Source organism: Ictidomys tridecemlineatus, chromosome 1 (genome assembly GCF_052094955.1).
Source record: "Ictidomys tridecemlineatus isolate mIctTri1 chromosome 1, mIctTri1.hap1, whole genome shotgun sequence".
Lineage (NCBI taxonomy): Eukaryota > Metazoa > Chordata > Mammalia > Rodentia > Sciuridae > Ictidomys > Ictidomys tridecemlineatus.
In genome coordinates this window covers 220,656,214-220,665,086 of record NC_135477.1, presented here as the reverse complement: position 1 = coordinate 220,665,086, position 8,873 = coordinate 220,656,214, and positions in this window count along the sequence as shown.

Sequence of the window (8,873 nt, the reverse complement as noted above, 5' to 3'; positions counted from 1 at the left end):
CTCCATATGTTTCCTCTATTACCATCGCGTGTAGCTTCTCTGTTTAATCTCACCACTCCCTGTCTCCAGTCTAAATTTTTAAAAGTAATCATCAAGTTCTGTATCCCGTGGTAGGGTGTAAAAAACAACCCCCAAGCTCCCTTTTCCCTGTAGTTCTTTGGTAATGAACTTTTGTCATTTGTATTGATTTTTTTTTTCCTTTTCTGAAATCCTTTCTGAGTTTGAAATATTGCTCCTTTTTTGGAAAGACTTCTTCCGTACTTAAGTTTAAGATTCATTCATTGCTATGCAACAATTATTACTGATCGCCTAACATGAGCTGAGTATGATCGATGCACTGGGGATACAGCTAGGAACTGAAGAGATGAGGATCCTGCTCCCGTGGGAGGAACACTCTAGTGATGAGGAGAGAAGGCGATTGAGCAGATAAGTAGTAAAACATTCAGGTGTCAGCTCTTGCTGCCTGTCAAGGAGAAACTTGAACAGGGAAATGGGTCAGGAATTATGTGTGGGACAGAACAGCTGTGATGGCTAGTTTTCTGTGTCATCTTGGCCAGGCTATATAGTACCTAGTGATTTAATCACACAGTGCCTAGGTGTTGTAGTAAAGGTATTTTGTAGATGTGATGAACATCTATAATTAGGCTTTAAGTAAAGCAGGCGACCCCTCATCTAGTCAGCTAAAGGCTTTAAGAGCAAAGACAGAAGTTTCACAAAGAAATTCTGCCCTAAGACTGAAGCAACTCTCATCTGATTCAATGTTTGAGGCTGCCCTACAGATTTCAGACTTGCCAACTTCCACAATCCCATGAACGGATTCCTCCCAAACCAATCATATTATATATAAGTATATGCATATATATGCGCGCGCGCGCGCACACACACACACACACACACACACACACACACACACACCCTGTTTGTTCCATTTCTCTGGAGAGTCCTGAGTGACTCAGTGACAATTTTGGATTCAGAGACTTTTGGACATTCAGCTTGTTAATTTCAACTGTGCTCAAATGTCACATTCTCATCGAGGCCTGTTCTGATCCTACTCTATCAAAAATGAAAATTCATCATCTCCCATTCCATATCCCTGATCCCCTGACCCCACTCTGGTTTTCCCATAGCAATGTCACTTTTCACATACTGTGTTACTATTTATTTGATTTTAGTTTTTATCTCCCTCCTCTACAAAATAAACTTCATGACGGCAGGTGTCACAGGACAAGTTCCTGGGAACAAAACTCTGAACTAAGATTTGTGTGCAGAAAGCTTATGGTGTCTGTGGGGGAGGGGGATGTTCTCAGGGACAGCGGCCACAAGAGAGTGAGGACAGTACGCTGGGCAAGAAAGGAGTGGACCTGTGATGTGGTTGCAATGGGGGGTCTCAGCTTATTCCCAGGGGAGCTTGGAAGCTAAGTCACTGCTTCAAGGATGTCCTGAGGTTAGTGAGACACAGGGAGCTGGGCCTTGTATTCTGGTCCTTGGATGCAGTCTGTCTATAGGAAGGGCATTTCCTTGGGGACAAGCTCCTTTTGGTGTAGGCAAGTCCCAGGGAAGACACTCAGCAACGAGTCATCAGCCAGAGACACTCCTGCCAGCTGGGGAAGAGCAGCCTGGTCCTGCGTGGAGGTGAAGGCAGTGCACAGGGCAATAGTTATCTTTATTTGATGACTGCGGTGTATGGCCAGTTCCCAGAGCAAAGCCAGGAAGGTTGAATGGATGGGTGCAAAAATGAACAAATGGATAAATAAATGAATGAATTCTCTTTACACAGGTCAGCAAGCACAAAGAGGATGTGGCCAGTGTTCTCAGTGGATGTCAGGGAGACAAAAGTGTAGAAATAGAAAACAGACCAATGTGATCGAAAAAGCAAGTGTTTAAGGGTTAAAGACAAAAGGGGATACATGGGAGAATGGGCTGTTCCAGGGAGTGGCAAGATTGGACATAGCCCTGAATAAATGGATATTTCTGCAAGTTTCCAAGTCTTACACATAGATCTTGGGCCATTGTAAGGCCAAGGAGCACTATTACAGGCCTGATCGGGGCCCAGGGATAAAGAAAGCATCCTCCTAAACAAGGAACAACTGGCTTTCGTGACAGAACTTTTAACAAGCCTTTTCTCATATTTGTTGACTCAACGCAGGCCAGAGAATTCTTTGAAAGGCAACATGGCTATAAATCAGCAAGTCCTGTGAACGTGCATTCCAGGGTCTTGGAGGAAAAGCCTGCACACAAAAGCACCTCTTCTGAGTCTTCAGGAATGCTGTGGTGAGTGGCCTTGGAGGTCTCGGGGTTAGACTCTGGGGCTGGGAATGGAAAGCATCCAGAAGAGGGGCGTAGGGGAGCTGTAGCAAGAGCAGTGCAGTCTGTTTCTAGTAACAACGTTGGGCATTCAGCCCCCAGGACAGTGCCTAGCAGATACTAAGCACTCAATGAATATCCAGTGAATGACAACTGAATTGTTGTCAGGTCTAGTTTTATCATGCACTGACTGTGTGACCTTGAGAAAATCTCTGTGCTTCTCTGAGCCTTGACCATACTGCCTGTGTAAAAATGTTGAGTGTGAACACAAAAATAGAAGCTTGGGAATGAATGACTGGCGAGACCCCGAATTAAAAAAAAAACAAAAAAAAAAAAAAAAAAAAAAAACCATTCAAAGCCATGTCTGAAGCAGTGAAGAGAGAAATGCATAAAGCCTGCATAGCAGAGAGAGCTCTCTGACTTCCTGCACTAGTTTGAGCTCTGGCTATACACCAGGCCTGCTAAGGGAGGTGAGCTATTCCTGCATAGCTGCTATGCCCCCATGGAATTTGCAGGGGAGTAGCAGGATGCTGTGGTACAGGGGAGATGCCTCTCCCACAGCTGCCTTGATACCAACAGTTCTCCCTCTGGGAAAGCCTGACACCTAATTGAGAAACCAGAGAAATGGAAGCTGCAGCTTGCATTCCACTTAGGGCAGAGCATCCAGGCCTGGGGCAGGCAGAATGGCAGTCAGCTTCAGCCAACTGCCTGTTCAATTCCAGGGCTTGCTGTGGTGCAAAGAATAACGGGCTCCCACTCAGGGTAGGACAGTCAAGTTCTAGCTTGTCTTAACATCTGCAAGTTTGGCAAGGGACTGAGTTTCTCTGGCTCTGTACAACGGGAGTGACCACATGGACATCACAGGTATGATCAAAGAAGAGATTTATATTCAACCAGCATGGTGGTTTCCCTCCCTCCCACTCTCCTTTCCTCCTTCACCCCTTCCCTCCTGGGCCAGTCAGCCTAGCTAGCTGGAGCAGATCACAAGCAAAGCCTACAGTCACATGAGCTTGCCCAGTAGGACCTGAGTCCTGGGCAGATAGGCAAGTTGTGCACCCAGGCCTTCTTGTCACAGAACAAAGGTGGTTTGCCACTGACCAGTGTCTCTGTGAAGAGATACTAAATTTATTCAGCAAAAAAAATGCCAAGCATTTTTAATCCCTGACTCATCCGGAAGAAGAATTTGGTAAAATGGGGAAGGGTTGGTTGGGGATTAATGGAAATAAAACAGAGAGGCAGGAATGTAATTACGAGGGTGAGATTCTGCTGTTCTGGAGTGCAGAGAAAGGGGAGGGGAGGTAGTTTTTTCCCTTGGAAGATCTGACATGAGGATCCCAATTTCCCCTGAAGAAGAGAGGAGCTAGGTGGACTGTGGGGTCTAGCTCTCTCTCTTGGAGTTTCACCATATGCTGAAGGAGGGGTTCCAGATTTCCTGGCTGTGAATCCCTGCAGTGTACTGACATCAGGGACTGATGTAGGAAATATTTCTTCCTTCCTTCCTTCCTTCCTTCCTTCCTTCCTTCCTTCCTTCCTTCCTTCCTTCCTTCCTCTCTCTCTCTCTCTCTCTCTCTCTCTCTCTCTCTCTCTCAAATTTAAGTGCTTACATTCAAATCAGTTGAAATTGAGACCCACATGATGGCCAGGCCCAAGAGCGGGACTCCCCATTTCTCCAGGTGTTGCCTTTTGGCCATCCGTCCATTAGCAGCTTCACTGCAGCTCTTTCTTCTTGGCCTGAGACCTGGGATGGATGACAAGGGCTACCTGGTTCTTCCCTGCAGCATCAATCCTCTGTGAGCTGAGCTGGCTCAGGGGACACTTGACTTTTCCTGGAAGTAGGAGATGGTGTCCTCTGTGGTCCATTTGCTCTCTGCTTAGACTTATTGCCTCCTAGCTCTTCATCTTTCTTTTCCTCCCGCCCTTCCTTCCCCCATCACAGTGTCTTGCCATTGTTTCCTCTCCCCCTCTCCATAGAGCTGTTGTCCGTCTCACCTCCCTGCCTCCTTCCCTTCCTGAGATCCTTGCCTCCTCCTCCAAGTCTCTCACTGTTTGCCATGGGAATTTTTTCCCCTGCAGTGCTGAGAGATGCTGTTAATATCAGCTCATACATACTCCAGTAGGCCCAGTAAGTGGCTCTGGGCAAGTGGACAAGGCTATAGTCCTGAAAACTGAATAGGTCTAGAGGGGCAAAAGGGGCACTAACCCCCTAACTGTGTATCAAGGAATTTATATGTAATAGGTATTAAAACATCTTCTCAGATACTGCTTCTATTTCATGAAAGAGCAAATCAAAGCTCAAAGAAGTCAAGTGCTCAAGCTGAGGTGTCAGTTGGCAAATGGTAGCACACTGTACCCCAGGTCTGCCTGGCTGCAGCCCATGCTCATCTCTACACTCTGCTTCTGGCTGACCCTGCAGTCATCTTTGCATCCACCCCTGGCTAATAATCCCATCTTCATTCTCAGGAAACTCTGATGTGTTGGGTTGAGATTTAATCATAGCTTTCTATAAATTATAGTTGGAGAAGCAGAAATAAATGGGTCAAGATGATTTGTAGGATGACCATGAGACACAAGCTCTGATAATGTGACCTGAGTTGAAAGATGCTAAGTCTGCGTGTGTGTGTGTGTGTGTGTGTGTGTGTGTGTGTGTGTGTTTTGCTTGGGGAGGGCTGGAGGAGGAGAGAGAGAGAAGGAGGGAGAGATATTGAGAGAGAAAGAGAAGGTCCTGAATACTGACTGGGACAAGATGAGAAAGCAATTCAGAAAATTATTTCACTGAACAGAAAGACCCTGATCTGGGAGGAATCCTGTTGCCCAGGATCAGGAAAATATTAAACTATTCTCAGCTGGTGGGTTTTTTTTAAATAAAGAAATAATGCATATAATCAATCACTTGTAAGACATGTGTATAAATAAGTTGTCTTTAAACAGAAACATATAGAAGAAGGTCATTGCTGAATGGTTGATGACAATGTTATGATTGGAGAACTGCTGGAACCTGTCCCTGTCTTCCGCCAGAAGAAATGGTCTCCTATTTGTTGACTCAGTGTTTGCAGTGACTTTAGAGGACAATGCTGCCTGAATAGTGAGAATTGGCCACATGTTGGTATTATGACCTCTTCACTGTTGCTTCTGCTGTTAGGCAGTACACTTGGTAGGGACAGGACTTGAGTCTGCTCTCCTCATCTCCAGATGCCTGCAATTATTGATACATATCAGGTACCAATACATGTGTCTCAGTTTTAAAGGGATAAATGAATTAAAGTTAGGAAAAGAATCAGACATCAACTACAGGACTAAGAGGAGTTTTGAGTAGGAGCAAGTCATCATCAATGTGGATAAAGCAGAGGGGTTGGTAAGATAAGACAGGTGATGAAGTGTATGTCAGGTTGGCAGATGGAGATAATTCATGGCCCAAAGAAGGAAGGCTGAAGCCATACTGCTGTGAGTGGAGGCAAGGGCCATGGGAAGAAGGAGTGACGAGTGCAGGCTATGTTTTTTGATGGTCTGGGTAAGAAGGAGAGGAAAGGGATTTGATAGAAGCTGAGGAGCATTTGGCCAAGGGGTGGGTGTTTCAGGCCTAGAGAAGCTAGAGAAGTTCTCTGATAATCACCAGCCTTTGGAAACAGCCCAGAGGGAGGGAGAGGCTAAGAGTGTAGCAGAGAGAAGTGGAAAGAAGTTCAAAGGTTCATTCCAAACAAGAGCAAGGAGACTTCAGCTTTACAGACTAGGGAAAAGGGGGGGAAAAAAAAAGATAAGTGAGGGTTGACTGTGTTAATATTGAAGGGGGCAGGAAGTTGAAGCAGATCCTTCCTGACTAACTTGATTTTTCTTGGTGCATTAGGACGCCAGAAGCCACGCAAAAGAAGGAGCGAGAGGGCCTCTGAGGACTGAGCCTGGGCTGGGAAAGAGTAAAGTTCATGCTGGACAAATCAAAGGACTGGTGGGCAGACTACACTGGACACCATGGTGCTGTGGTGGTCTTAGTGGCCAGGGTAAGAACAGACAAGGCAGGTGACAGTGTTGCTGATCAGTCTTAAGGTTTTGCTGGGCAGGTACTATGGAAGGACTGTGGGATAAAGAAATGGAGGAATCTGAGAGAAGAGAACTTGGGATCAACTGTGAAGTTCAGACAGGAGCAGGCCCATGATTAGGAAAGGACTGGGGATTGGGGACTTGCGGTCTCTATGAGGTGGAAGAGCAGACATGGTACAATACGAATGGAGGATGGGGGAAGTCAGAGTTACACGGCAGGAAGCTCCAGGTGATGACAAAACCCAGAGGGTCACCGTGTACGTGGGTGGGAAAGGTTATTAGATTCCCTGGGGTTAAGGAAATCCAGGGATTGCCGGGCTGAGCATCCAGTTGGTCTTGCATTGAATTAACTTGTCTGGAATTGATTTAGTGTAATAATTTTTGCACTGATTGTACATTGCATTAAAAAACTTCTTACCTGCCTTAGGCAGGTAATAATGAAACAAAACACAAGTTTGTTTTAGTGCGGTTGTTAAGCAGCATTAATCACACATATGTAAGACAACCATCTTTTCTTCTATACCCTTTACAAATGTATTATTATTAATTATTAATAACTATTAATTAATCCTTAGTTATTTGAGGGAAACTTGAGAAGGTTTTGCACATATGGAAGTACTATGATATGAAGGAAAAAATTCTGGCCTCAGAGTTAATGTGTCTAGACTAGTAAGTGGCTCTCTCGTTGACTAGTCTTGGACTCCAGGTAAGTTTAGCACTCTGGGCTGCAAAATCAGGAGTTTTGATATTTAAAAATTACTTCCAATTCTGAAAACCAGAGCATGTTATTGCTCTTGAAGGAGACCAGAAACAAAGTCTAACGGGTCACATGCTTCAGGAGGCCAACCTGAGGAGGGATGATTCAAGATGAATGAAGGCTGATGTTTATGGGAGCTTGCACCCTGAACTCTGGTCTCCTCAATAAACTATAGGACTTCACCCTCTCAATTTTTCCCTCCTCCTTGTGCTCAATATTGTGCTCAATAAACGATGTATTATCATCAAAGATTCCAGTTATCTGTTTGTCTGAGATTCAGGAATGTCAAAAATGTTAACTTATATGAAACATATAGTCATCACACAGACAAGAAAGCTTCCTTTTGCCTGTTCCGGAAGATTTTCTCCCTATCAAAGATTCCACTCCTCATCTTTCCATATGGGAAACTAAGGACTAGAGAGATGAAGGGCTTAAGTAACAGTGACAAGAGTGGGGACTAGAAACCAGCCTGACTTTAAGCCCTGTGTGTCTTCCTAGATCTTTAAGGCATTTTCTACATAAGCTAAGGGAGACGGATGAGGAATGGTAGTAAAAATGTCTTTGGAGTAGTTTATTTTTAGGTTGCGAGTTGGGTGGGAGGGAAGGGACTACATCTCTAACTTCCTGCCAAGTCTTAATTACTTATACTAATTGAGACTAAAAAACCTTGTTTAATGAAAGGTAACAAAATCTCCAAATGTCATTTAAATAACTTCAACTTGCCCCTGGATTATCATTTAACAGTTCGTTATAAGTACTACAGTCAATGTGGAAACAACGTGAAATGTGCTTGAATCATAGATTTCTAAGCAGGTTTCAGAACAGCACAAATAGTTCACTTAAAGGCAGATCTTAAAGAGAATTTTGAAAAACAGACATGGAATAAGGATGTTGTGATATTTAAAAATAGACAAATGAAATTCCATGTTTTTTTTTAATCAATATATGAAAAAGCTCCCATGTTTGGGAGGAATTTGGTTCCTCCTTCCTAATGCTGTTTTTCATATTTACTTATCTTGTTAACTTCATTAAATCCAACAGGAAATAATTTCAGCATCACAGCTAATTTGTTTTGACGTGTCTCAAGAGTGCTTTTTCTTTTCTTTTTTAAATTGTGTCTGCTGCTTTCTGTCAAACCATGCCCCAATTGAAGGGGCATCTGTTATTGGAATGTCTTTTCAAAAATAACAGTGGAGTCTGAATGGCTGGAAGGTTTACAGTAAAGTCTTCTATTTGGAGCCAACATTTGCGATGGGATGTTTGGGTTTATTTTACTTTATTTTTTAAGTCTTTCCAGACTTTTCAGAAAGTCCTCATGTGTGATCCTGTTTCTTCAGCTACACGTCATCGATTAAATCTGGCTCCCGGAGGGATTGAAGGGGACTCCCCACAAGAATTGTGACCTAGACAACATGTTTTGGCTGTGTCTGAAACCCACCGAGTAGGGTGGGTTCCATGCTTTTTAAAGGAAACACCTTTGTCTATAATCAGTCGATTTCCAGTGGCCTCTGTTTTGAAAGGACATAAGTCATCTGGCCAACGGTTAATTTTCTTTTGCTATCCATGACTAGTATAGGAGCCTCCAGCAGTGGAGATAAGTGTGGACACACTCCATGTACCATTTTAACATCCTCACCACTACACAGTGTGTTGAAATGAAAGTGAGCCTTGGATCAAATTTTGGCAGACCTATGGTTAATATTTGTTCATAAGCGTGCAAAACAAATACAAAGATATTTTGAGGACAGAATGTGCTAACTTTCTGTCCCACTTTGAAGAT